We start from the raw sequence: 25,762 nt of genomic DNA, 5'->3' as shown, positions 1-25,762 counted from the left end.
CAAAAGGAGTAAACCACTCACCTATTTACATTTACATTATATGCACTTTGTGATCTGCATGGTACACGTTCTTTGCAGCAGGCATATTAACCCTCTGCGCTAGTTTATGATGAGTTAAAACTTCCACTAGACAAATATGATATCTTTGTTTCTCCAGCAGGCCTATTAATCACCATCTTGACATTTTAATTGTTGCCTGAAAATTGCTGGAGGGAAGGAACGCAGCAGTAGGTGCTTTTAAAACAATAATAAACTTGGGCGCGCCCAATCGAAGTGAACACCCAGTGCAGTGGCACAGATCGCACCGCCCTGACAGTGGCTACTCGGTACAGTGGCACGGTGATCAAAAAAACGATGGATTAAACCCATATCTTTGGGGGTGAATGTTTGCATTGTTCAGCATTCCGTCCATCATCTGTTCTTTGTTCTTTCCTACCATGTGTGGCATCTAGCAATCCCAGGGTCCACTGTTCCGCCCACTCAACATAGTGAGACCCTTCTGTTGGTGTGTGGAGTTCCCTAGCCCAACCCAGAGGTGTAGCATCCCGGGACTATCCTCCCTTTAAAAAAGCAGTTTTGCATCGGCTTTTCCCTCTCTGTCCAAGATACCAGCCTGTCTACTAAAACAGCAGAGCAACCCCTTCCAAGTGTGACTATAATTTTCCCTTTAAAGGCTGCTTCCTCTTGTAAGCTCAACTTTTGGGCTCCTCACCACTCTGGCCATTCTGCCAGGAGGAGGTGACAGCTCCTCCCTCAGCAGGTTCTTTGTTCATCTTCCTGAGAATTGTTCTCACCTCTACCCAAGAGGGTAGCAGTCTGACTCGAGGACAGCAGCTGTGTGCATCCAGTAACAGCTACTGGGCAACTTTAGGTAACAAACTGGCAACTTTCGAAAGTTGCCATTTGTGAAATAGTTACATTAAATTAGAGTTGACTAACAAGTTGGTTTAATGCAATAATTCATTTGATACCTTGAGGCACCACTGTTAGTAGTCCCATTTGGAAGTTAGCACAGTGTATACCTCCGTACTCACCAATGGCGCTACTAGCCTTTCCACAGTAAAAACATGTAAAAACATATGTCCTGCTTTCTAGTATACTGCACCCTGCTTTAGGGATGGTTAGGCCTGCCTTAGTGTGACTTATGTATATTAAAATTAAAGGTTTGGGCTTTGCCAGGGGTTTACATGACAATGTCAAGGTGGAAGTTTAAAACTGATCTACTGGTCTGCAATTGCTTTACTTCCGCACACTTGTGGTGGTAGAATCAGTGCTTCAGCCCATTAGGGAGAATTAACTTACAGGCTCTGGGTACCCCCGGTACCATATACTAGGGACGTTTAAGTAAGTTAGCTTCGGCCAATGGTGATAAGCCAATTAATCATACACTTATGAGGGTCAGAGCACTGGCACCAGGGCCTTTGGGATGATTCAGTGCACTTTCAGAATCAAAATAACTAATAATATCAGTCCAAACATTTGGGGGTGATCATGCAAAAAGGGTCAATTTTTTACATGCAGCTTGTAAAGGGCCCTAGTTATGGGAGATAGTCAGTTGGACTGACTAGAGAAATAAGGGGTGGACGTCTGCCTGTGTAGATTGTACAGCATTCTGGTGGCAAAGCTTATGACCTTGTCATGTGGCGCAAAGGGGCACAGTGGTAGACCCAGCAGTAAGCTTCTGCAGTAGTCAAGGTTGCTAAGTACTGGTGAGTTTGTGAGTGTTTTAGATGCATTGAAAGGGGCATCAGCGTGAGCCTTGTGTGTGTTACGAATGAGAATGATGCTAAAATTGCTATGTTGGTTATGAAAGTTCATATTCATGAATAGGCTGAGGAGAAACGTCAAGCTGAGGGTGTAAATGTCAAAGTTTCTGGGGGAAAGTAGATAGAGTCAAGTGACTTCCATTGAGGAAAGGAAGTATAGGACCTCAGTTTAGGAGGAGTTTAGCATGAATGACCACAGACCCATGCAATGTCAATTGGTAGCGAGATAATTGGAAACACTTAACTGAACATAGGAGGAGAAAAAAGATTTGTGCATTTTCGACATGAGAATATAAATGACAACATAATTTTCCAGCGGGTGGGGGTGTTTCGAGAAAAAAGGGGATGGTCTAAGGCGGCCGTGTGGTACTCTCATGTGGGTGTTGATTTCTGGGGTGAGAGAGAATGTGTTTCTAGACTTGTGTAAAGCCAGCCATTTATGTAGTAGGCTTACGATGCCCATTCAATTGTTGTGAGGCTTCTTGTAGGAAATTACTATGAGGTAGTCGAGTAGTAATAAGAGACATGGGGCCTGATTTAGATCTTGGCGGTGTTACCACCAAGCCACATCGACTGAAGACCTGAAGAGACCGTCAAGTCAGCGGTGTTCCGCCCACCGTATTTAGATGTTGCAGCTCAGCAAGAGGATTGGCTGGCGACAGATTGCTGATGGAGGGAGACGATGGCGGGACCCAATGGACTTTGTACAATGGCAGGGGCTTAGGAAGAGAGGTAAGTGACACACACACATTGTCCATTAGCCATATGTGTCCCCCTGCACTACACACACTACACAACACACTGTATTCACACAACCCATTGCCCTTCTAACAGAATACAAATTGACACACATTTATGCCACAACATACACACACCATTGACACTGCACCCACACATGACACAACCACAACCAACACAACTACACACTCAGCTACACACTCGCACACAAGCACAACTACACACGTCACAACAACATCCACCACATCACAACAACACTCACCTGAATGTGTCACACGCCAACACAACATACACAACAACAATGGTCTCACATGCAAATGACAGACAGACACAACCACACCACACATTCCAGCACCCTCAACCTCAAACAGCCAATCCACACATACACATACAGACTCACATGCACAAGTGATACTTCAAACTTACCTGTACAGATCTGTTTGCAGTGGGCACACATGGACACCACTGTCTAGTGTGAGGCTACCCTAATTGAGGTGCCAGCATTCATTCTGCAATAAATGATGACACCAAAATGACAGTTGTGTATGTCTGTGATATGCGCGTTGTGCCAGTGTGACCCCAGCCATGTGTGACACTATTGTATACCTTACTTTTACATATCAGTAATTCTAAAAAACTACTGTGACAGGTATATGCCACAGTGGTCCTGACCTCCTGTGCAGTGCCCACCCAACACACCCTGGCAATGTGGCGTCTCTACCTTCGAGTCTGGCAACGGGAAAGGGGTTTGTGTTTTCTCCGTGGGTCAGTGATAGTAGTGATGGCAGGTGATGCCCAGTCATGTCCAGTCGAAGATGGCGGTGGAATGGGGAAAAAAGGTGTTTTCATTCCTTTTCCCCTCCAATCCGCCAACTCAAATATGGAGGTCGGACCGCCACTTTTTCCTTGGCAAAAAGGCACATCCAAATCTGCACAGAGGGAAGGGTGGCTGGGGTCCCGCCAGCATCCACTTTTCCCTCTCCGCCATTGACGCGGGCAGTATTTCTAGGTGGAGACAGCGGTTCTAATGGGGGATTTCATCTATGGGACACCAACATCTAAATACGTAGGCAGACCGTCACGGTGGTGGACGGGTTTTGAGTCGAAAAGTCGACAGCGGAACTGTTACCGCCAAGATCTAAATCAGGTCCCAGTTTGTTGAACTTCAGAACTCTTTAGGTAGTCTGACATTTAAACTAATGTTCCGTGGGAAATTAACATACGGATTTTGAATGAGTTTCCTGTAAGATTTTTACGCTTTTCGAGCCAAAACCGGAAAATGCTTTAATAAGGACAAGACGCAGGAAAATGTGCGTCACTCTCTGGACTTCCTGAATCCCATCGCTCCATCATTGTGACTAATAATTCATCCAGCACCTGCTGGCTCCACAGATGTGAGCAAGGCGCTTCTATTTTAAAAGTGCCTGCTTTCTAGGAAGCCAGAGGCAAACCTTCCTTCTCTTCCCAGGAGAACCTGCTACCAGCCCCTTGTTAATCAAGGATCCGTTTGTAAGCCTAAGTGTAATTGCAGGAATGCCGAACAGAGTGCTAAGAATCAGGTCAGGTCCGTGTGGGCTCCTTTCATTAGCCTCCCTCTGCCTCACACTTCTGTCTTGTCTTCCCAGTGAGCCCCGCTCAAAGGCAGGTCCTGTCCCTCTTCTGGGAACGGCACCAGCTCAAAACCATCAGATGTGCCAGCAAGGTTCAAAAACGCAGACTGCGTTCACCAACACACACACACACGCAAGCACACAACATACACTCAGAAACACACGCAAGCAGACAAAAACACCCACACACACACACACACAGCGTCCCCACTGCTTGTTGGTCAGCAAACAGGTCTTGTACTGAACTTTACTCAGAGCTGTGCCATTACCTTGCCACATATATCATCATTGTACTGTAGTGGGGATGGGTATTTCACACCAAACATGTAAGATTATGGGCCTTGCCACATGAACCTAAACATGTATTTCAAAATATACAGCTACAGAGAGAAATTGTCTTATGTTCATAGGCCGCAAACACTATGGGCTGTAATACTTGTCAGACTTCCATCCCTGGTACATAGAGGTGAAAAACATTTTTGTGTCCAGCTTGCAGGAGAAACCCACTCTGTGTCCTATAGATCTAAACTTCTCAACAAGCCTTGGCAAAGCCAATAGATCTGTCTATTTTGTCAGTGAAAACGACTTTCCGGTGATTGGTGAGTTTGTGTGTGTGGTTGTGTGGATGGGTGAGGCAATGATTAGATGGATGGCTGAGTGCATGGAATGATGAATAAGTGACTGAGGGCCTTGTTTACGAGGCCCTAGTAGCACACTGTGCCACAGTAGCGTCATTTTTTTTGATGCTCCGGTGATGCAGTGTGCCAGCCCATATTTACAACGCTACACTGAGTCACCCTGCGTGGCTTTTCATGACCTTGTAAATATGAACCCCTTTAACACATAACACCGCGTGAAAGGGGCGTTTCATGGCTGTTGCTTGGGGTATTCCCAAGCAACATCCATGGAACTCACAGGAATGTGATGCATTCCCAGATTTACCAGGCTGGGAATGCGTCAGATTCCTACGTCACCCCAGGGGTGGCGTTAGAGTGACGCAACAGGGAGAAATATCTGTAATTCTCCCCATTCTTTCCTCTTTCTATGTTTGCTGCATTCTGCAGCACACATAGAAGAAAAACACCTTTTGTGATTGTTTTTGTACAGCAAGGTGTGCCTTCCTGCACAAAAACAATCATCCCCACAACCCCGGCACCCTTGTACGATGATGCAAGGGTGTCTGCATTGGCGCATGGCAGCAATTTGTGCGTCAGCCCAGGGAGAGAGGACAGAAGTGCGCCATATCTTGTGGATACACTGCATTTCTGCCCTTTCCCGGTGGTGTAGGGCAACGCAGTGCTGCACCCCCCACCCCACGGGCCTTGTAAATGAGGCCCTGAGTGCGTGAATATCTGTTCATAGATGGGTGTATGGTTAAATAAGTGAGCGTACTGAAGAATGTCTGCATGAATTTGTCAGTGCATGAATGAGTGACTGGATAAATGGGTTCAGACAGATTACAGCAATCTTACAAGCAGACAGCAGTAGTAATAGTGTAATAAAATGCTGAGAATTACCATTATTGTGTCTTTGACAGGATCACATAGGAATGGGCACTGTCGTGCATAGAATGTCCAACAGATGTCGGAAATTACCACCTTTACATGTGTTCAAAGGGGCCCTCTCCCTCAGTGATCCTTAGTGCCTGTTGAGATCTACACCATCACCTGTAATATTTACAACATGTTTGCATTTGACCCATTCTCAGAAATCATTATTGCTTGTGATTTTCAGTCACTCACTATTCCTCACTACTTACCAATATTTGTACTCAGCAACGCCGACCCATTTTATTACTAAACCTCTCAACAGAAATATCACATTTGCAAATATTACACTAAGTAATTTTCATATGTAAATAATTTAAGCCCAATTTGGAAAGCCACTTTAGGCCATTAACTTATGTTTGCGGCTGAATGTTGCATCATTTACGCCTGGCAAGGGTCCAAAGAAGGAGTCCTGTCTGGCATTTGTGGTTTTACTACTGCAGATTTTGCCATCATGAGTACATCATTGATCCTCAAACATTTTCTGCGAATGACAAAAAGAGCCTGATTACGAGTTGGGCGGATAATCCGCCACAACTCCAACACGGTGGCAGTGAGGCGGCCGTCAAGGCGGCGGTCTCACCACGGTTGTATTATGATGTTTCCATCGGGCTGACTGGCAGAAACTTTGTATTATGACATTCCTGCCGGTCAGCCCGGGGAAACAGTGTACCAGCATTGGCCTTGGCTCCCTCGGGACCGGAGGCCAATGGCGACGCACATAGCAGCCTCAGAATACGCACTGTCTGCCGCAGCAGACAGTGCGCATTTTGAGGGTGCTGATAGGTGGGCCCCCAACTCTGCCTTTCCATCAGCCTTTTCATGGCGGGGACCCTGTCATGGAAAGGCTGGCAGAAAGGAAAGTCATGATCAGCACTGCAGTGCTGGACTCGATACCAGCGTGGCTGACCATGACTTTGACCGCGGCAAACCAGTCAGGATCCCTCATCATGTCGGAGGCCTCTTAGCAGTCTGCCCACCTGGTTCATAATCTGGCAGTCGAACTGCTAGGATTGTGGTGGTCCGACCGCCACGGCAAGTTTGATGGTCCGAGGACTGCCAAACTCCTATGAGGCCCTAAGTTCCAAAACAACTTGTATACTTTGATAAGTCAGTAGCTGTTTGTGGCCTGCTGCATTGCAATAAATACAGAACACAAGTATTCTATTGAAAAGTGATCCGCAACTAACAGCTTCTCCAAGGACATGATCACCAACATCCAATAGCCTACTGAGAGTACAGATCACCCAATGTCACCGTGACCATTTCATGCAACAGTGTTCCCAGATTCTTCATTGTCACCAGCATGGAAATCTTCTATGCTCTTTGAGAGCCACGTCACACAAAGATAATGCCATCCCCTCATCCACAGTGAAAGGTGAAGTTTCCACACTATTACTGTATATCATCACTGCATCCCTCATCAAAAATCCCTTCTGGGCTACCACAAAACTGGACATTTCTTACCCCACAGAGAAACCCCAGTGACATTGTCAGGGGGTCAAGGCATGGTTAACGAATAGCAATTTTAGTAAACACATACCCGCACGGAGGGAAGCGCCAGCCACCAGGAATCCTCGGTTGATAAGCTTCTACGCAGCACATTCATGTGTGGTTCCATCAAGGAAAACAAGCACTGACCCAACAGGATGTTACACATCTCCCCCTATAAGCAAAGAAAGAAAAGAAAAAAATATTATAAATCTAAGCAAATTGTATAGAGCAGTGATTGCAAAGATGAGGATCACTATCAAGAGAGTAACAGCAGAACAAGAGCATATGAAAATATTGAAAAGGAAATCAATGTAGCAAATATTGCTCCACCCATACATATTTCTTTCACACTTTCATACTGAGGCTCCTCATAGCTCCACCATTCTCCCTAGTAGTTTTTACATCATCATCAGTTTTCTGACCCACCTTGGCTTCAAGCTCGTCTATCGTACCTCCAGCTAGCAGCAAGCCCTCTGAGACTTGGCTATCTTCCTTTTATTCCAAATGTTTCCACGTTTCAACAAGAACACAAACTTGGGTAGTCATCTATCTTCAAGGTGGTATCAGAAACAAGACCACTCTTTACCTAGCCTTCTAGCTTTTCTCACTCTCACTCAATCAGCAGAAAGTCAACACAAGGCCCACCTCGGGGCACTAGGATGGAACCGCACTCAACTATCTCTCCTTTGTAAACCCTACCCCATCCTTCTCCATCTGTCTCAAAACAATGAGAGTCCTTGGTTTCCTACCCTTCATCAAGTCCTACAGGCTTTTCTCCTCGCCCTTAGCTGGGATAGTACAATACGCCCACAAATGTTTCCTTAGAGAAACTCTCCAACAATGTTCTCTGCAAAGTGCCCACTGTAAACTTCCTTCCAAACCGTGTTCCACCTATCAACAAGGCCATTTCATTGAGGAAAATAGAGTTCCTGTACATTTTATACCTCTTTCCCTGAGATATTCCTTCATCTCTTTTGAAAGTAATAGAAATACACTGTTTGGCACCAAGACTGCTTTTTTTCTAGAGAATAATTCTTCTAAAAGTTCTATGATGACATTGGTGGTAACCTCACTCATAAACATCACCTCTGGCCAATGCGAGTAATAATCTATTAACACAATACCAAACTGGGCTGACCCACTTAACCTACAAAAGGGGCCAGAAATATCAAGAGCCAATTTCCCCCACAGTTCTTAACCACAACAGGGAGATAATAGATGTTCTTCTGCGATTTGTCATCCCATTCACAAGAGATACATTTTCAGGTCTTTTCTTCTACATCCCAATCATGATCAGACAACCAAAATATTCTCTGATACAATGTTTAGTTCCACTCAAACCCAAATGTCATTCATGGGCAAGAGTGATAATGTTTTCTCTCAGAACTCTTGGCACATCCAACAAGTCTTTTCTGGGCAATCCATCTTCTTCTTGCAACAGTTCCACACTCATGTTTCTGAATGCCTCTACTTCATTACTCAACACTCCACTTTTTGGCCATCCTTAGCATACTTCTGATAGAATATCATCTTGTTTCTCAACTGTACATCACTCCTCCTGCGAAATCAGCCCCACGTCAACTTCTGTACACTGGAAAAAACAGAAAGGGAGCGCTCTGCCTGACACTCCAGCATTTAGTCAGCCCCAATGCATCATGGTAAATGCAGTACAAGTTTGTTTTATAGCCATAAAGTAATCTAACGTTTTTCACCTTAGTAGATGCAGCAAGTGCTGTATATCTCTGGACACATGTTTCTGGGTTCTGCCCCTGATCAGCAGAGAACAGCTTTGTGTGTGATGTTGCTGGAAATGCTGCCAAACGTCCTCTCAGGTTTATGTACCACTCACTGGCACGCAGGTGCTTCAACCGGCGCTCGTCAGCTCAGCCCAGGGCCTTTAAATCAAATGCTACTAGTGGGCCTGCAGCACTGGCTGTGCCACCCACATGAGTAGCCCTGTAAACATGGCTCAGTCCTACCACTGCAGTGTCTGTTTGTGCAGTTTTAAACTGCCAATTCGACTTGGCACATGTAACTACTTGCCAGGCCTAAACCTTCCCTTTTCATACATGTAAGGCACCCCAGCTAGGTAGCCCCATGGGCAGGGTGCAGTGTATGTTTAAGGTGGGACATATACTATTGTGTTTATATGCTCTAACAGGGAAATACTGCCAAATTCGTTTTTCACTGTGCAAGGCCTAGCTCTCTCATAGGTTGACACGGGGGCTGCCTTTAAATATTACTAAAGTGCAGACTCCCTTTGGGAGTGATAGAAATATGGAGTTTAGGGTCTCTGAACTCACAATTTAAAAAATACATCTTTTGGTAAAGGTTGTTTTTAGATTGTGTGTTTGAAAATGCCATTTTTAGAAAGTAGGCATTTTCTTGCTTAAACCATTCTCTGACTCTGTCTGTTTGTGTATTCCCTGTCTAGGTCAGTTTGACAGTTGGGTGGTTTGCACCTCTCCTCTAGACAGTGACACAAAGGAAGCTAGGGTGTATCCTGCATATCCTGATGAGCCATCTATGCTGGGAGGGAGGGCAGGCGTTGTCACTCAGACCTGAAAGGGCTGTGCCTGCCCTCACACAATGCAGTCTCCAACCCCCTGGTGTGAGTCTGGGGCCTGGCCTGGGCAAGGCAGGATCTTACAAACAAGAAAGACTTTCCTTTGATGTTTGCCTACTTCAAAGGCAGAAAGGGGTGTACGTAGTGGACCCAAAACCCCTAAAAAATAGATCACTTCTGGATTCAAGAGGAACCTCTGCCAAGGAGAAGAGCTGAGAAGAAGTGCTGCCCCTGCCTGTGACTGTGCTTTGTTGGGCTATCCGGTAGTTGCTGCTTCTGCCTGTGAAAGGGGACAAAGATTGGACTTTGTTGTGCATTCCTGCTTGAGAAGAATCTCCAAGGGCTTAAATTGAGCTTGCCTCCTGTTCTTGAAGTCTCAGGGCCATCAAAGACTTCCCCTGCCTGCACCCAGACTCTGTGCTGAGACTCCTGCCCTGCCAAGGGGTGCCCTATCCAGTCCCTGGGCCCTTGAAAGGTGAAGTTGGCAGACAAGAACTGAAAATCCATGCACAGAACACCGTGTGGGGAAATTTTTGCTGCACCTTCTGCAACATGGCTGATAAATGATGCACAGACGGCTTTGTGGCTAAAATCGACACTCCACCAGCATCGCGGCTGGGAGATTGATGCATCGCGGCTGGAGAAACAACACACAACACCCACTTACCGAGGCTGATAACGCAGCACGTTTTTTTGATACTGTGCAACCGGATTTTCCACGCATCGTTCCTGGGCTTCCAAGTCAACCCGACTCTGTGCGGATCCAAAGTGCCCTGTCCTAAATTGATGCACCGCTGTCTTGCGAGGGAGAAAAACGACGCATCGCCAACCCGATCGGAGAAGGAAACGACGCACGGCCTCACTTGCCAGGAAGGAATTGACGCATCACTACCCTTTTCCGATGCACGCTCGCCCATGCGGCTTAATTTTTTACGCTAATCAGGTACTTTATGTAACAACAGCATTCTGTTTTATAAGGATTAGGACTCTTATTCTTTTTAAAATTCATATCTTACATGGAGCCCATGGCGCAGAAGCTCCAGGACAACCCTCAGATCATGGGCGTGAAGTTTGGGGGGGATGCACACCTCATATCGCTATACGCGGACGACGTCATCCTTACTCTGGCGGAGCCTATGACCTCACTACCCACGCTAATGTGTGTTTTAGAGGAATTTGGACGGGTCTCGGGGTTCCGAATGAACATGCTAAAATCGCAGGCTAGGGGCAAGTTTATGAGTGCGGAACATGAAAGGGACCTGAGGGCCCGATACCACTTTATATGGTCCTACTCGGGGCTTCCGTACTTGGGGATTGAGCTGGGCTCCACAGTCCCCCGCACTGCGTCGTTGAACTACGCGAAACTAACCCGGGAGGTGCAGCGCGACTTAGAGACATGGGGGAGACTCAAATTGTCCTGGTTGGGTAGGGTGTCGGCAGTGAAGATGACCATCCTGCCACGTATACTCTATCTGTTTCAGGCGCTTCCGCTGGAGCCCCCGCCGCGAACGATAGCGACCCTCCAAACGGCGGTTCTAAGATTTATATGGGAAGGCGGCGCAGTTACCGCAGCATGTGCTGTATCGCCCTAAGAGGGAGGGGGGGCTGGCGGTCCCCTGCCTCCTTCGATATTTCCAAGCAGCACAGTTGCGTTTCCTTTTGGAATGGAGCCAACAGTCTTCTGAGAAGCATTGGTGTTTCATGGATCAGGCAGTGGCTGGCTCTCACATATGGAAGGAACCCTGGCTTAAGCGCCGTCATAGAGCGCGGGGGCTGTATATATCCCCGGTCATGGAGGTTTCGATGAGAGTGTAGGATCGGGTGGCTGGCAGGGTGGGTTTGACGACCTTCCCGTCCCCGATGACTCCCTTGGGTGCGAACCCTGATTTTGGTCCAGGCCTAAAGTCCGAAGCATTGCGTCGATGGTATGAGGGGGGTTGCAAAAGGGTGGGATATTTATTCGATGAGCAGGGGGTTATCCCCTTTGACCAGCTGAGGGAGCTATATGGCCTAACCGAGGCAGACAGGATGATGTATTATCAAATATGACACTGGGCCCTGCTTCCAGCCAATAGGATATTAATAGACAGGCCGCTAACACCGTTTGAAAAATGGATTCTAATGAAAAAGGGCGATAAGCGCGTGGTTTCTGAGCTCTATGCCATCCTGCGGGGGGAGACCCGCTCACCCAAGACCAAGGGTCAATTGAGATGGGAGAAGGAACTAGAGAGGGAGCTATCGGAATACGAGTTGGAGAGTGTTTTTTATAGGGCGCACCACACAGCTTACAATTCAGACGGTACAGAGACAGCCTATAAAGTGGCCTCCTCCTGGTATTACAGCCCAACAAGAATCCATGATTGGGACCATAATAAATCTAGTATTTGCTGGAGAGGGTGTGGGGGAGGGGGTCTCTTGTGCATTTACTGTGGCATTGTCCCAAACTATATCGGTATTGGAAGGACATAATAGACACTGTGGACATGGCTTTTGACACTCAGATCCCTAGATTTCCTGCGTATATCTTGCTGGGCCTTCCCAATCCTCTCACTTTTCCCCTGAGATCATTGAAGGGACGGCAGATGGCTTTAGCCTTAAATGCTGCAATACAGCTGTTGCTATCCGTGTGGGGGACTGAACGGATCCCGACAACAGTCTCGTGGCTACACAAGCTCTGGTTTATCCTCGCTATGGAAAAGCTCACCCTGACTTCTCAGCAGCGGAGCGGGGACTTTAAAGAACTTTGGCATCCATACTTATGTATTCTATCCGGGGAGTTTTCAGAGCTGACATGTCCAACTTTTTTGAGGGTTCTGAATTTGAATTGAGTGCAGGGGAGCGTACCTTCAGGGAGATGTATATATAGGACCAGAACTATATAATAAAAGAGCCTGAGATGGTTTGATTCTTGTACTTTCAGCCAGCTGTGGGGAAATATAGTTGTATTGTGTGTTGAACCTTCTTCTTTTCTACTGTTTCACATGGACTAAGCTAACTATGAGCCTACTGGCAATACTGTGATGTAGTGCACGTGCAATGTTTTATAATTGAAAAATTAATAAACAGATTTGATCCATACAATTCGTATCTTGACTTGTGTTTGTTGGATTTTAGTCGTTTTGGTCTTGTTTGATTTAGATAAATATTACCTATTTTTCTAAACTGGTGTGGTGTCCATTTTGTAGTGTTTTCACTGCATTATTCTGTGTGCGGTACAAATACTTTACACATTGCTTCTGAAGTTAAACCTGCCTGCTCGTGCCAAGCAACCAGAGGGGGTGAGCGGGGGTTAACTGAGTGTGATTCTCCTTTACCCTGACTAGAGTGAGGGTCCTTGCTCGGACAGAGGGTAACCTGACTGCCAACCAAAGACCCCATTTCTAACAGGTGGTAAACATGGTGTTTGGACAGAAATCACGGAAATTAAATATCTTGACACACAAATATCATGATGCACAAATATTGTTTACAAGAATATCGTTTTTTGAGGTAAAGTAATATCACAAATACTAGTGATGTGTTTAATATTGTTTGACCAGTATAGTTGTTAAAAATATTCTTGTTTAAGTATTTAACATGTTTTAGTTTATATATTAATCTTATGTGTTACTAGTGTTTACATAAATGTTAAGTGATTTTAAAATATAGCTTGTATTTTTTTTTTCTTCATTTTATTAGCAATTTATAGTGTTGCAGTAGGTTGTTGGGTTTGTAGGGGCATAGGATGGGAAGTTAATTAGGTAATACATAATTTAGAATTATTTAATACTTTGTATTTAATTATATGATTGATATTTGTTATGCAATTTATGTAATACTGATTTTTTTCATTACATGTTATTTGCGGGCTGTTAAGTTTGTAAGGGTATAGGGTGGGAATTTAATTAAGTAGTAATTAACATTTTATTATTATATGCAAATTAATTATTTAATTGAGTTCTAATGATGTAAAATATGGATACTGTAATATTTTACTTATATTTTAGTTGCAGGATGAGAGGTTTCACCTCGCAGAAGTCCAATGCCTTCCCTACTGTTGCTTAAACTGGAGTGAAAATAATAGATTTCTTGGCTCCGAAGTCCAACATTTTCCCTAGTGTTGTACTGAATGGAGTAGGAATAGTAAATCTAACTCCTCAAAAATCCAACACTTTCCCTCTTATTGCGCTGAATGGTGTATGCATAGTAAATCTAACCCCTCCAAAGTCCAACGCTTTCCCTACTGATTCATATACTAAAGTAGGAATAGTGCATTTCGTATTCTTTGATTCTAAAAGTTTTCATAATATTGGTTAAATATATTTTAAAGCATTAATTGTTTTATTTTCTACATTTTATATTATTTATTTATATTTTAAACTGTATTTTTAATGTTTATATTATTATAGTATTCTTGTAAATGCGTTTTTCGGATTTATAAATTTAATTTTTTATATTTATTGTCTTTTTGTAGTTTTATTTTATTCAATTGTGTGTAGATATATATATATACATATATACGTATATATATATATATATATATGTACACATATATATATATATTTTTTTTAATACAGAGACACACACACAGGGCCGGGAAGTGAATATCGAGTCAATCACGTGATACACACACACGTGTGTTATATAAATATATATATATATATATATATATATATATATATATATATATATATAGTGTGTGACATAATTAATACAAATATTTATTTTACATTATATTTCTTTTTGCTAATAATTGAAATGTACTACTACAAATATATATATATATATATATATATATATACATGTATAGTTTCATAACAATACATTAAAAATATTAAACAAATTAATATGATGTAAAATACATATTTCTATTAATTATATTATACATATTCATAGTAATAAATGTAAAATAATTACTTTTAATAATTATGTTACACTATATATAAATATGTATAAAAATACAAACACACACACATGTGTGTAAAACATGACTGACTTGATATTTGGTTCCCGGTGCTCCTTGGTGAGAGGGTGCAGGAGAGAAGGTGGGCGAGTCAACTGCCTGTGTATCCCCACCTATGCATCCTTATATAAATACAAACGCACACACACACACACACACATGTTTGTGTGCGTAAAACATGATTGACTTGATATTTGGGTCCCGATGCTCTTTGGTGACACGGTGCAAGAGAGAAGGCTGGCGAGTCAACCACTTATATATCCCCGCATATAGAGCCTACAATTTGGCATGATAAATTGATGGAGTGATGGAGATGCTTAAAAGCTGGAAAATGTAATGAAAATTACTCACGGGGCAAATGAGTGCAGAGTCTAGTGTGTATTTTTATGCGCCAAACTGAAAGATATATGTGTTTTTGTGTCTCTATAAGTATATATGTACATATAGTATTAAATATTAATGGAATATATTTAATTTACATGATATTATTAAATTTATATATTGAAATATTTAACATTTACTAGTTTAAACTCTACTTATATAAAATAACTCAACATTTTTGCCTATTAATGGACAATATTTGTGTCAAAGGATATATTTGTACTTACTATTATAAGAAAAGGAGCATAATATTGTGATAAACAATATTTTTGACACAATATTTTTGTCAACAATATTTTTTAGCAGAATTTTGTGCCAGTGATCTAGTAACCACACCCACCAAAGAACAATGATCTCTCCTCACAACAAACTCCGCACTCCACAAGTCTCTACTAAGAACAGTGTACCTTCTATGCAACACTTATTCGCCTAAAATAGCCAAGGTCTGAAGGTGCTAAAGATTATACTACCTGCAGGCTTCATACTGTGGTGAAAACATTACAGATAGCCCATCTTCTGAAGCAAAAGTAGCACGTGTACATAGGTTAGTACCGGGTGCACACACTCTTCTATATTATGTAGATATTGTCATGCTGCGACAATTCTATTTAATAACTCAATCAATCAATCAATTAGACAGTCATTTGAGTGCTCCGCGCTGTCACCCTGGGGGTGTCTAGGCACTGGTGTGTGATGTCTCTGTCGAAGAGCCAAGTATTAAGTCTCTTCTTGAAGTCTGCTACTGAGGGTGCGATTTGGAGGGGGAGGGGAATATCTTTCCAGTCTTTGGTGGTGCTGTAAGAGAAAGAGCGACCACTGCTGCGGCTGAGATGGATTGAGGGAGTGTGTATGAGGGCCAGAGAGGAGGAGCTGAGGTGTCTAGTGGGCTCGTGGAAGTGTAGGCGGTGGTTGATGTAGTCCAGTCCTTGGTCGTGCAGGCTTTGTAGGCATGCATGAGGAGCTTGAAGTGGCATCTCTTGTGGACATGAAGTCAGTGGAGGTCTCTGAGGTGGGAGGTGACATGGGTGCATTTGGGTAGGCCCAGGATGAGTCTGGCTGCGGCGTTCTGTATTGCCTGGACTTTCTTTAGAAGCTGGGAGAAGATACTGGCATTAAGAGCATTGCGGCTGGTGACAAGGGCCAGGGAGACGGTGTTTCTGGTCTTAGCCGGGACCCATTGGAAGATTTTGCAGAGCATGCAGAGAGTGTGGGAGGAGGACACTGCCTTGATCTGCTGCTTCATGGTCAGCTTGCTGTTGAGGATGAAGCCAAGGTTGCAGGCATGGTTTGTGGGCATGAGAGTGGGTATGAGTTTGGCTGGCCACCAGCTATGGCCCCAGAGCAAAGTGTTTTTCCCAAAGATCAAGACTTCCCTCTTGTCTGAGTTGAGTTTTAGGCAGTTTGCCATCATCCAATTAGCTATTCTTGTCATAGCGATACAGAAGTTTGTTCTGGTGGTGGAGGGGGTCTTCATTGAGTGAGAGGATGAGTTGAGTATTATCTGCATAGGAGATGATGTTAAGCCTGTGAGATATGATGATGTTGGCCAAGGGGGTCATATAGGTGTTGAGTAATGTGGGGCTGAGGCTTGGACTACGCAGCAAATTATGTTCTTGGGTGCAGAGGTGAAGGGAGGTAGTCGGAAGTTCTGGGTGCATCCTGTCAGGAACGAGGCGATCCATTTGAGGATGTCGCCTTGTATGCCGATGCTTTTGAGTCATCCAATGAGGGTGTGGTGGGAGATGGTGTCAAATGTGGCTGATAGGTCGAGGAGGATAGGAGCAGCAGTTTCCCCACCACCGAGGATTGCTCAGATGTCGCCCGTGGCAGCGATAAGTGTGGTCTTGGTGCTGTGGATGGAACAGAAACCTGATTGGGAAGTGACGAGTAAGTTGTTTTCTTCCAGGTAGCAGGTGAGCTGTTGATTGATGGCCCTCTTGAGTACCTTGGCAGAGTAGGGGAGCTGCGAGATTGGTCAGTAATTTTTGAGTTTGTTGGGATTGGCGGAGGGTTTTTTCAGGAGGGGTCTCATTTCAGCCTTTCTGGAAACACTGCTGAGTTGATGGAGGAGTTAAGGATGCTGGTGAATTCTAAGCTGATGAGGTTGCTTGCAAGGTTGAACAGGTGGTGTGGGCAAGGGTGGGCGGGTGCCCCGGAATGGATGGATGGCATGATGGCAGAGGGGGATTCTGTGGTGAGCGATGACCAATTGGTGATTTTTCTGCTGGTTCGTGCTGGGAGGTCGAGAGAGCTGAGGTTTGAGACCGAGGTTGGGGATCGAAGTTGTATATGGTGGTGATCTGGCTGTTCAAGTAGTCTGTGAGAGTGTTGCAGAATTCTTGGGAATGTTGAATGGTGTTCTCTGTGGCTTTCGGGTTTGCCTATTCATTGACTATTCTGAAGAGATATTTTGTGCAGTTGCTTGCTGACTCGATGTGGGTTGGAATGGCCATTGTCTTGGCTTCTTTGATTTGTCCGTGGTAGTTGCTGAAGGCTTCTTTGTGGGTGGTTCTTTCAAAGGGATTTGTGGTGGATCGCCATTGTTCTTCAAGTCTGTAGCAGCTGCACTTCGTAGCTCTGAGCTTCTGGTTGTACCAGCTGGAGTGTCTAGAGGATTTATTTTTTCTGGCTGGTTTCAATGGGGCAACTCTGCCCATGCATTCTGTGATCCAGGTGGAGAAGCTCCGGATGGCCTGGTCCAGGTTGGATGAGGCTTTGGAGGAAGAGAGGGCCTGCGTCCACCGTGTTCCTGTTATTTTGCTCCAGCTGCGGTAGTTGGCTCTGTGATTCTTGATGGTGGTGAGTGCTGTGTCCAACTTTTTGTGTGGGTATGGTGTCCAGTTGGGTAAGACATATGTTGCTCAGATTCTCGAGGGGTATAGCAGAGTTGATGTAGTTGGGATCATCTATGTGGAAGTCGAGATCTCCGAGTAGAATATAGTAGTTGGGTAGATGGCTAGTGGTGCGATGATGTTGGGGATGGCATCGCAGAAAGCCGGTTGGGGTCCTGAGGGTCCGTATACGAGGGTGCCTCTTATGGTAATCTTGGCCTCGGTTTGTAGCTGGAAACTGAGATGTTCCAGGAGGGGCGTGGTTTTATCATTGGTGGCGGAATGGTATTCCTGAAGATGATGGTGATGCCGCTGCCATGTTTGTTGATGCAGTCTTGGTGTGTAATCTTATACTAATCCGGTGTTGCAGTGGTGATGTTGGGTTCGAGTAACTGGTTAGCCAGGTTTCAATGATGAAGGCCACGTCGGGGGAGAGGGAGGTGATGGTGTTCCATATTTCCGTGGCGTTTTTGCAGAGGGATCGGGCGTTGAGGAGGATGCATCAAGAGTGGTTCCATGTTGCTTGTGGTCTTCCGGATGGGTGTGGCACCAGGTCCTGTGTGGGTTGGTGGCTCCTAGTTTGAGGGTCCAGGCGCAGACAGGCTTGCTTTTGACACCCACTCTGTGGCCTCCATTAACTTGGTCCTGGGGATAGATGGGGCACTGGGTGGAGGGAAGTCGGTAGAGGGAAAATGTCAGGAAGTGGGCAGGAGACCAGGGAGAGAACTGGTCAAGGAGACAGAGTGAAAAAAAAAAGCCGGGGAGGTTATACACCTCAGAGATTTGCACAAAAGACAGAGAAGGCAGAGAAGGACAGATAGGCAACAAGGACAGTGAAATGGGCAGTAGTGAGGCAGTAGAGAGCGTATGAAGGCACAAGGCAGGAGGAGGCAGACAGAGGAAGGGGGCAAACAAGGGGAGACGGCAAAAAGCGAGCAAGTGAAAAATTAGTGAAAAAAGGCTTGAGAGGCACAAGGGGGCATAAGGGGAATAAGGAAAGGAGAGCGGCAGAGGCAGCAGGAGTGCTGGGGGAGAAGCAGGCACTGAATGGCAGTGAGACCTGTTGCAGGGAGAGCTCAAGGATACTTATAATACTTATTATGTAGTACATACACGTGTGTGGAACATGCTGAACACAAGTTGTCAGCTGTCACCTGCACACACAGTTACCCTTCAGTGCAAAGATTTATAACCAGTTCAATACCTCAACACACCTACGACACATCAGGAGCACATGCGGTTTATAAACATGCCCACTAGAGGGACACATGCTGTACAAATTAGGTAGAAAAGTAATATGGTAGCCACTCACATCTATGTAAACTATAAAACAAGCTAACACATTAATTGGATGATGTATTCAGTGATGCCATCAATGATGGAATTTGAGATGTCATTAGTGATGTCACCAATGATGTCATAGAACATGTCATTAGTGATGTAATATGTGAGGTCATAAGCAGTGCATGGTGGAGGTGCAAGTTATAGTAAGCACTGCCAAATATAACTATTGAATTTCTGTGTTTGGTTTTAGTTAAAAACATTAATGTTGTCACTGACATATTCACCTAACTATAACTTTACTTTAACCTTTGTTTTTTCAGTGAATATCTCAGTTATTTAAAAATAAAAACAGATCTTTTCATCGCAACTAACTATAATGTTACTTTAACCTTTGTTTTTTCCAGTAAATGTGCATTTTCTTGTAATGTAAAGTAATATTTTATTGCCACACATAAAGCCAACTAACCACCTTGCACGGCCTTTGACCTGTGGCTGGATCCAATGACAAACTCCGCACAGGCAGCCAACCTCACACTACATACTGCCTCTGGCCATGCACCACAGGGTGTTGGCAAAAGGCCTGAGGCCACCAGGAACCAGCACCATTGCTTACTACCAACGTGGAAGGAGTGGGGTCAAACAGGCATGGCTTGTAGGCGATTTGCATATTCGGCAGCAATGAAAATGGAGAACCATGGACTCTGCTTTCAGACAAAGGGGACAACAAGAAAGAACCCACTCCTCTTGGACAGTTACTACAGAAGAGATTGAGCTCCAATAAGTCAACAATCAATTCACTTCCAACAAGGATTTCAGATAGTTTTTCAATGTGCAGTTGTAAAGAAAGCACACTGTCAATCAGCATGGAAAATGGCAGAAACACTGTTGCATACTACTAATGTTGAAGGGGCATGGCCAAATGGGCAGCGCTTGTATGTGATTTGGCACCTTTGCATACTGAGCAACAATTGAAAGGGATGTATGTTTTTTCAAAGGGGAGGGGGCTGAATGGCCCCCCTCCTTGAGCCTGTTTTGGGCCTGTGTACCCCCATCACTGTGTCCAGGGACACAGTGTGTGGGGCACATGGAACACACACACACACACACACACACACATATATATAAATGTATATAAAAAAATATTTCAGCCTTTTCTGCCCCCACTTGAAGCAGATTGGCCTATTTCTATTAGTCTGATAGAGATTGGTGTGTGTATGTGTGTGTCTTGTTTGGGGGGGGGGACAGCCCCTTGGGCAAGGGTCACTCCCCATGGGGGGCACATTACTGTTGGCCATATCTGTCCCCCCTCGCCTATTTTTGGAAGACCCAAGGGCAGAAAGCCACCAGAGACCAGGGAAGATTTGTTTTCCAAAAAAAGATAAATGGGGCCAAAGTTGTTCTGCCCACCGGTGGGCAGATGGGGCAATTACCCGGGATCCACTCCCGGGGGCGGGCGGCAGAAAGCATACTAAATGCCAGGGATTTTTTTTTTTTAAAGTAGTGCAGTGGTGGCTACCAACCAGTTTGGGCCTGGTTATGCCCCTAGCCCAACTGAAGGAGGTAACAGTCTTTGAGCTCTCCCCCGCACACTAAAAAATCTTATCCTACTGCAAGCAAGAGGACATTTGATTATTTTGGGTTTTGGTTTTACATTTGGGCCATGAGAGCTTGGCTAACTCTCAAAATCGTCCCACTTGGAATGGTGAGGGCTGCACTTTTTGGACTTTGGGACGCTGCCATGTAGAAAAATCCACAAGACCTAGACACATCTGAAAACTAAACATCTGGGTGAGTCCAGGGTGGTGTGCTTCACATGCACCCCCACACACCATTTTCTTACCCACAATGCCCTGCAATCCAACTTTGCTGGAAATCACATTTTTGTGATGGAACCTTCCGGAATCTGCAGGAATCCACAAAATTCCTACCACCCAGCATTATCTCATCTATACTGATAAAAATTCTGCTGCACTTGTCAGTCTAAAAATGTTTTTTTCCAAACTGCCCTTTTGGACCCGCTTTGGTTCCCCCTCAATTTCAACATGTTTTTGGCTCTTTCCTGTCACAAGCACTTGACCCGTCTACACAAGAGAGATATCATTTTTACCGGGAGACTGAGGGGAATGCTGGGTGGTAGGAAATTTGTCCCGGTGCAGTGAACCCACACAGAAATGCAGGAAAATGTTTATTTTTTAGCTAAATTTGAGGTTTGCTGAGGATTCTGGATAAGAAAACATTGGGGGATCCACGCAAGTCACACCTCCCTGGACTCCCTCGGGTGTCTAGTTTTCAGAAATTTCTGGGTTTGGTAGGTTTTCCTAGATGGCTGCAGAGCCCAGGACCAAAAACGCAGGTGCCCCCGCAAAAACAGGTGGTTTTGTATTTGATAATCTTGTTGTGTCCAGATAGTGTTTTGCTGCATTTCCTTTCGCGGGCACTAGGCCTACCCATACAAGTGAGGTACCCTTTTTATCGGGAGACATGGGGGAACGCTGGGTGGAAGGAAATTTGTGGCTCCTCTCAGATTCCAGAACTTTGTCACCGAAATGTGAGGAAAAAGTGTTTTTGTAGCCACATTTTGAGGTTTGCAAAAGAATCTTGGTAACAGAACCTAGTCAGAGCCCCACAAGTCACCCCATATTGGATTCCTCTAGGTGTCTATTTTTAAAAAATGCGCAGGTTTGGTAGGTTTCCTTAGGTGCCGGCTGAGCAAGAGGCCAAAATCCACCGCTGGTCACTTTCCAAAAAACAGCTCTGTTTTCTTTGGGAAAATGTGATGTGTCCATGTTGTGTTTTGGGGCATTTCTTGTCTAGGGCGCTAGGCCTGCCCACACAAGTGAGGTACCATTTTCATCAGGAGACTTGGGTGAACACTGGGTAGAAGGAAATTTGTGGCTCCTCTCAGATTCCAGAACTTTCTGTCACCGAAATGTGAGGAAAAAGGGTTTTTGTAGCCACATTTTGAGGTTTGCAAAGGATTCTGGGTAACAGAACCTAGTCAGAGCCCCACAAGTCACCCCATATTGGATTCCTCTAGGTGTCTATTTTTAAAAAATGCACAGGTTTGGTAGGTTTCCCTAGGTGTCGTCTGAGCCAGAGGCCAAAATCCACAGCTAGGCACTTTGCAAAAAACAGGTCTGTTGTCTGTGGGAGAATGTGATGTGTCCACGTTGTGTTTTGGGGCATTTCCTGTTGCAGGCGCTAGGCCTACCCACACAAGTGAGGAACCATTTTTATCAGGAGCCTTGGTGGAACGCTGGGCTGGGTGGAAGGAAATTTGTGACTCCTTTCAGATTCCAGAACTTTGTGTCGCCAAAATGTGAGGAAAAAGTGTTTTTTTGGCTACAATTTGAGGTTTGCAAAGGATTCTGGGTAACAGAACCTGGTGAGAGCCCCACAAGTCACCCCATCTTGGATTCCCCTAGGTATCTAGTTTTAAAAAAAAAGTGCAGGTTTAGTAGGTTTCCCTAGGTGTCGGCTGAGTTCTAGGCCAAAATCCACAACTAGGCACTTTGCAAAAAAACAGGTCTGTTTTCTTTGAGAGAATGTGATGTGTCCACGTTGTGCTTTGGGGCATTTCCTGTCGTGGGTGCTAGGCCTACCCACACAAGTGAGGTACCATTTTGTATCGGGAGCCTTGGTGGAACGCTGGGCTGGGTGGAAGGAAATTTGTGGCTCCTCTCAGATTCCAGAACTTTCTGTCACCATAATGTGAGGAAAAAGTGTGTTTTGGCCAAATTTTGGGGTTTGCAAAGGATTCTGGGTAACAGAACCTGGTGAGAGCCCCACAGGTCATCCCATCTTGGATTCCCCTAGGTGTCTAGTTTTAAAAAATGCACAGTTTTGGTAGGTTTCCCTAGGTGCCAGCTGAGCTAGAGGCCAAAATCTACAGCTAGACACTTTGCAAAAAACACATCAGATTTCAATGTAAAAATGTAATGTGTCCATATTGCCTTTCCTGTCGCGAGCATTATGCCTACCCACACAAGTGAGGTATCATTTTTATCGGGAGACTTGGGGGAACACATAATAGCAAAACAAAAGTTATTGCCCCATGTCTTTCTCTACATTTTTTCCTTCCAAATGTAAGACATTCTGTAAAAAAGAAGTCAATTTGAGAAATGCCCTGTAATTCACATGCTAGTATGGGCACCCCGGATTTCAGAGATGTGCAAATAATCACTGCTTTTCAACACCTTGGGGGTCATTACAACCTCGGCGGTCTTGCAAGAAGACCGCCGAGGCTGCGGGAGACAGAATACCGCCGTTACCGGCGGTATTCCTGGCTCCCTGTTATGACATTTCCGCTGGGCCAGCGGAAATGTCACATCAACATTACTGCCGGCTCGTAATAGATGCTGATGTGCAGCGGGTGCAGTAGCACCCGTCGCGCATTTCACTGCCCGAAATTCGAGCAGTGAAATGCGCGACGGGGCTATGCCTGGGGGCCCCTGCACTGCCCATGCCAATTGCATGGGCAGTGCAGGGGCCCCCAGGGGCACCCCAAGTCCCCTTACTGCCATCCTTTCCGTGGCGGTAAACAGGCTGGCGGTCGGGGACTCATAATCCCCAGGGCAGCGGTGCAGGCGGAAACCTGGCGGTAAAATGGACGGGCCGGCGTTATGGCCGTGGCTTTTGCGCCGCGGTCATAATTGCTGGCGGAACACCGCCAACCTGTTGGTGGTGTTACCGCCACCTTACCGCCGGCCGCCAGGGTCGTAATGACCCCCCTTATCTTGTGCCCACTTTGGAAATACAAAGGTTTTCTTGATACCTATTTTTCACTCTTTATATTTAAGCAAATGAATTGCTGTATACCCTGTATAGAATGAAAACCAATTGCAAGGTGCAGCTCATTTATTGGGTCTGGGTACATAGGGTTCTTGATGAACCTACAAGCCCTATATATCCCCGCAACCGGAAGAGCCCAGCAAACATAACAGTATATTGCTCTAAAATATCTGACATTGCAGAAAAAAGTTACAGAGTAAAACGTTGAGAAAAATGGCTGTTGTTTTCACCTCAATTTCAATATTTTTGTTATTTCAGCTGTTATTTTCTGTAGGAAAACCTTGTAGGATCTACACAAATTACCCCTTGCTGAATTCAGAATTATGTCTACTTTCCAGAAACGTTTAGCTTTCTGGGCTACAGCATTGGTTTCAGACCCATTTCTGTCAGTAACTGGAAGGAAGTTAAAAGCACAAAAAATTAGTAAAAATGGGGCATGTCCCAGTAAAATGCTGAAATATGGGGTTTTCTGATTCAAGTCTGCCTGTTTCTGAAAGCGGGGAAGCTGGTGATTTTAGCACCAGAAATCCTTTGTTGATGCCATTTTCAGGGGAAAAAACACAAACCTTCTTCTGCAGCCCTTTTTTCCAATTTGTTTAAAAAAAAAAAAATTCACTGTATTTTAGCCAATTTCTTGGTCTCCTTCAGGGGAACCCACAAAGTCTGGGTACCGGTAGAATCCCTAGGATGTTGGAAAAAAAAGGAGGAAAAAAGGATGCAAATTTGGCGTGGGTAGCTTATGTGGACAAAAAGTTATGAAGGCCTAAGCATGAACTGCCCCAAATAGCCAAAAAAAGGCCTGGCACCTGAGGGGAAAAGGCCTGGCAGCGAAGGGGTTAACCTATTAATGAAGTGCTTTTGCTTAAAATTACTAGGCATAGAGTAATGGTGAAATAATAGGCCTAGTGGACAAGGCTTCCTTTTAAGCTTCATGGCATAAATAAATGTTGTCACAATCTGCACGATGCTTCTCACCTTTGACAAGTATTTGAAAGAGCGCCAGGTCTTCTGCTGGTTCTGGATAGACCAAGATAAGCGTGACCCTTTCTAGTAGCCACGGTGCTGCTTGACAGAAAAAACTCCCTAGCAGACCGTACCCTCCAGAAGGAGTCCCAGAGGGAAAAAACAAAAATATGGGAAAAACCTCTAAACAGGAACTCCTGAAAAAGAAGAAAAACCAAGAGTGAAAAAAGGGAAAAAAATGAAAATCTCAATCAGAGCAACAGGAACTGGAAATAAACATGACAAACAGGAGCAAAGATCACCACCAAGAGGAAGTGTTTGCAACACAAAGCAAATCAGGACTGAGTGACTTATATACGGGAAGACAGGAAGTGACAACACAGGACGAGAAACTACGCCATCTTGGATTGGGAAAGGCCCATAGAAAAGAATGGGAAAAGAGTAGTAGAATAAAAGAAAAATGCATCCTGGGAAAAAAGGAACAGAAAGAACACAACATGGAAACCAACAAGAAGACAGTATGGATACCAGGAAAAAAAAAGACAAAGTGCACAGAAAACCCAGAAGAAAACAGAAAAGAAAAGGAGCCCACCACCAACCAGCAAGAAACTGTTAAGAAGACAGGTAAGAACGATGAGACCGGGAGCACGAAATGTGCTTCCTGAAACACGCTGAAAATGGTATGCAGAAACGCGGAGGACGGTGCTCCGATAATTGGAGTCGCAGTCCGACCGCAGGTGAAGAAAGACACGCCGCGGTTAAGCGCGGCGTCACAAATGTTCGTAAATGCTTTTCTACATAGTGAGAAGACACTTGTTCATTGTTCCATGTTCACACAGAGCTGACCAA

The 25,762-nt window shown here is 44.8% G+C and overlaps 1 long non-coding RNA gene across 1 annotated transcript in view; it reads right to left on the bottom strand.

Annotated features, from left to right (window-relative positions):
* LOC138296771 (uncharacterized) overlaps positions 1-25,762 on the bottom strand; it is a 338,898-nt gene that overhangs the window by 87,707 nt on the left and 225,429 nt on the right. Inside the window, exons 4-5 of the long non-coding RNA XR_011203895.1 lie at positions 24,926-25,110; positions 7,205-7,327 (exon numbers count right to left, since the gene is read on the bottom strand). This is a non-coding gene — a long non-coding RNA (uncharacterized lncRNA). The remainder of the gene's footprint in view (positions 1-7,204; positions 7,328-24,925; positions 25,111-25,762) is intronic.

The sequence above is a fragment of the Pleurodeles waltl genome, chromosome 5 (assembly GCF_031143425.1).
Source record: "Pleurodeles waltl isolate 20211129_DDA chromosome 5, aPleWal1.hap1.20221129, whole genome shotgun sequence".
NCBI classification, from domain to species: Eukaryota; Metazoa; Chordata; class Amphibia; order Caudata; family Salamandridae; genus Pleurodeles; species Pleurodeles waltl.
Note: the sequence above shows the minus strand (reverse complement) of the source record. Positions and strands in the feature narration are given on the sequence as shown.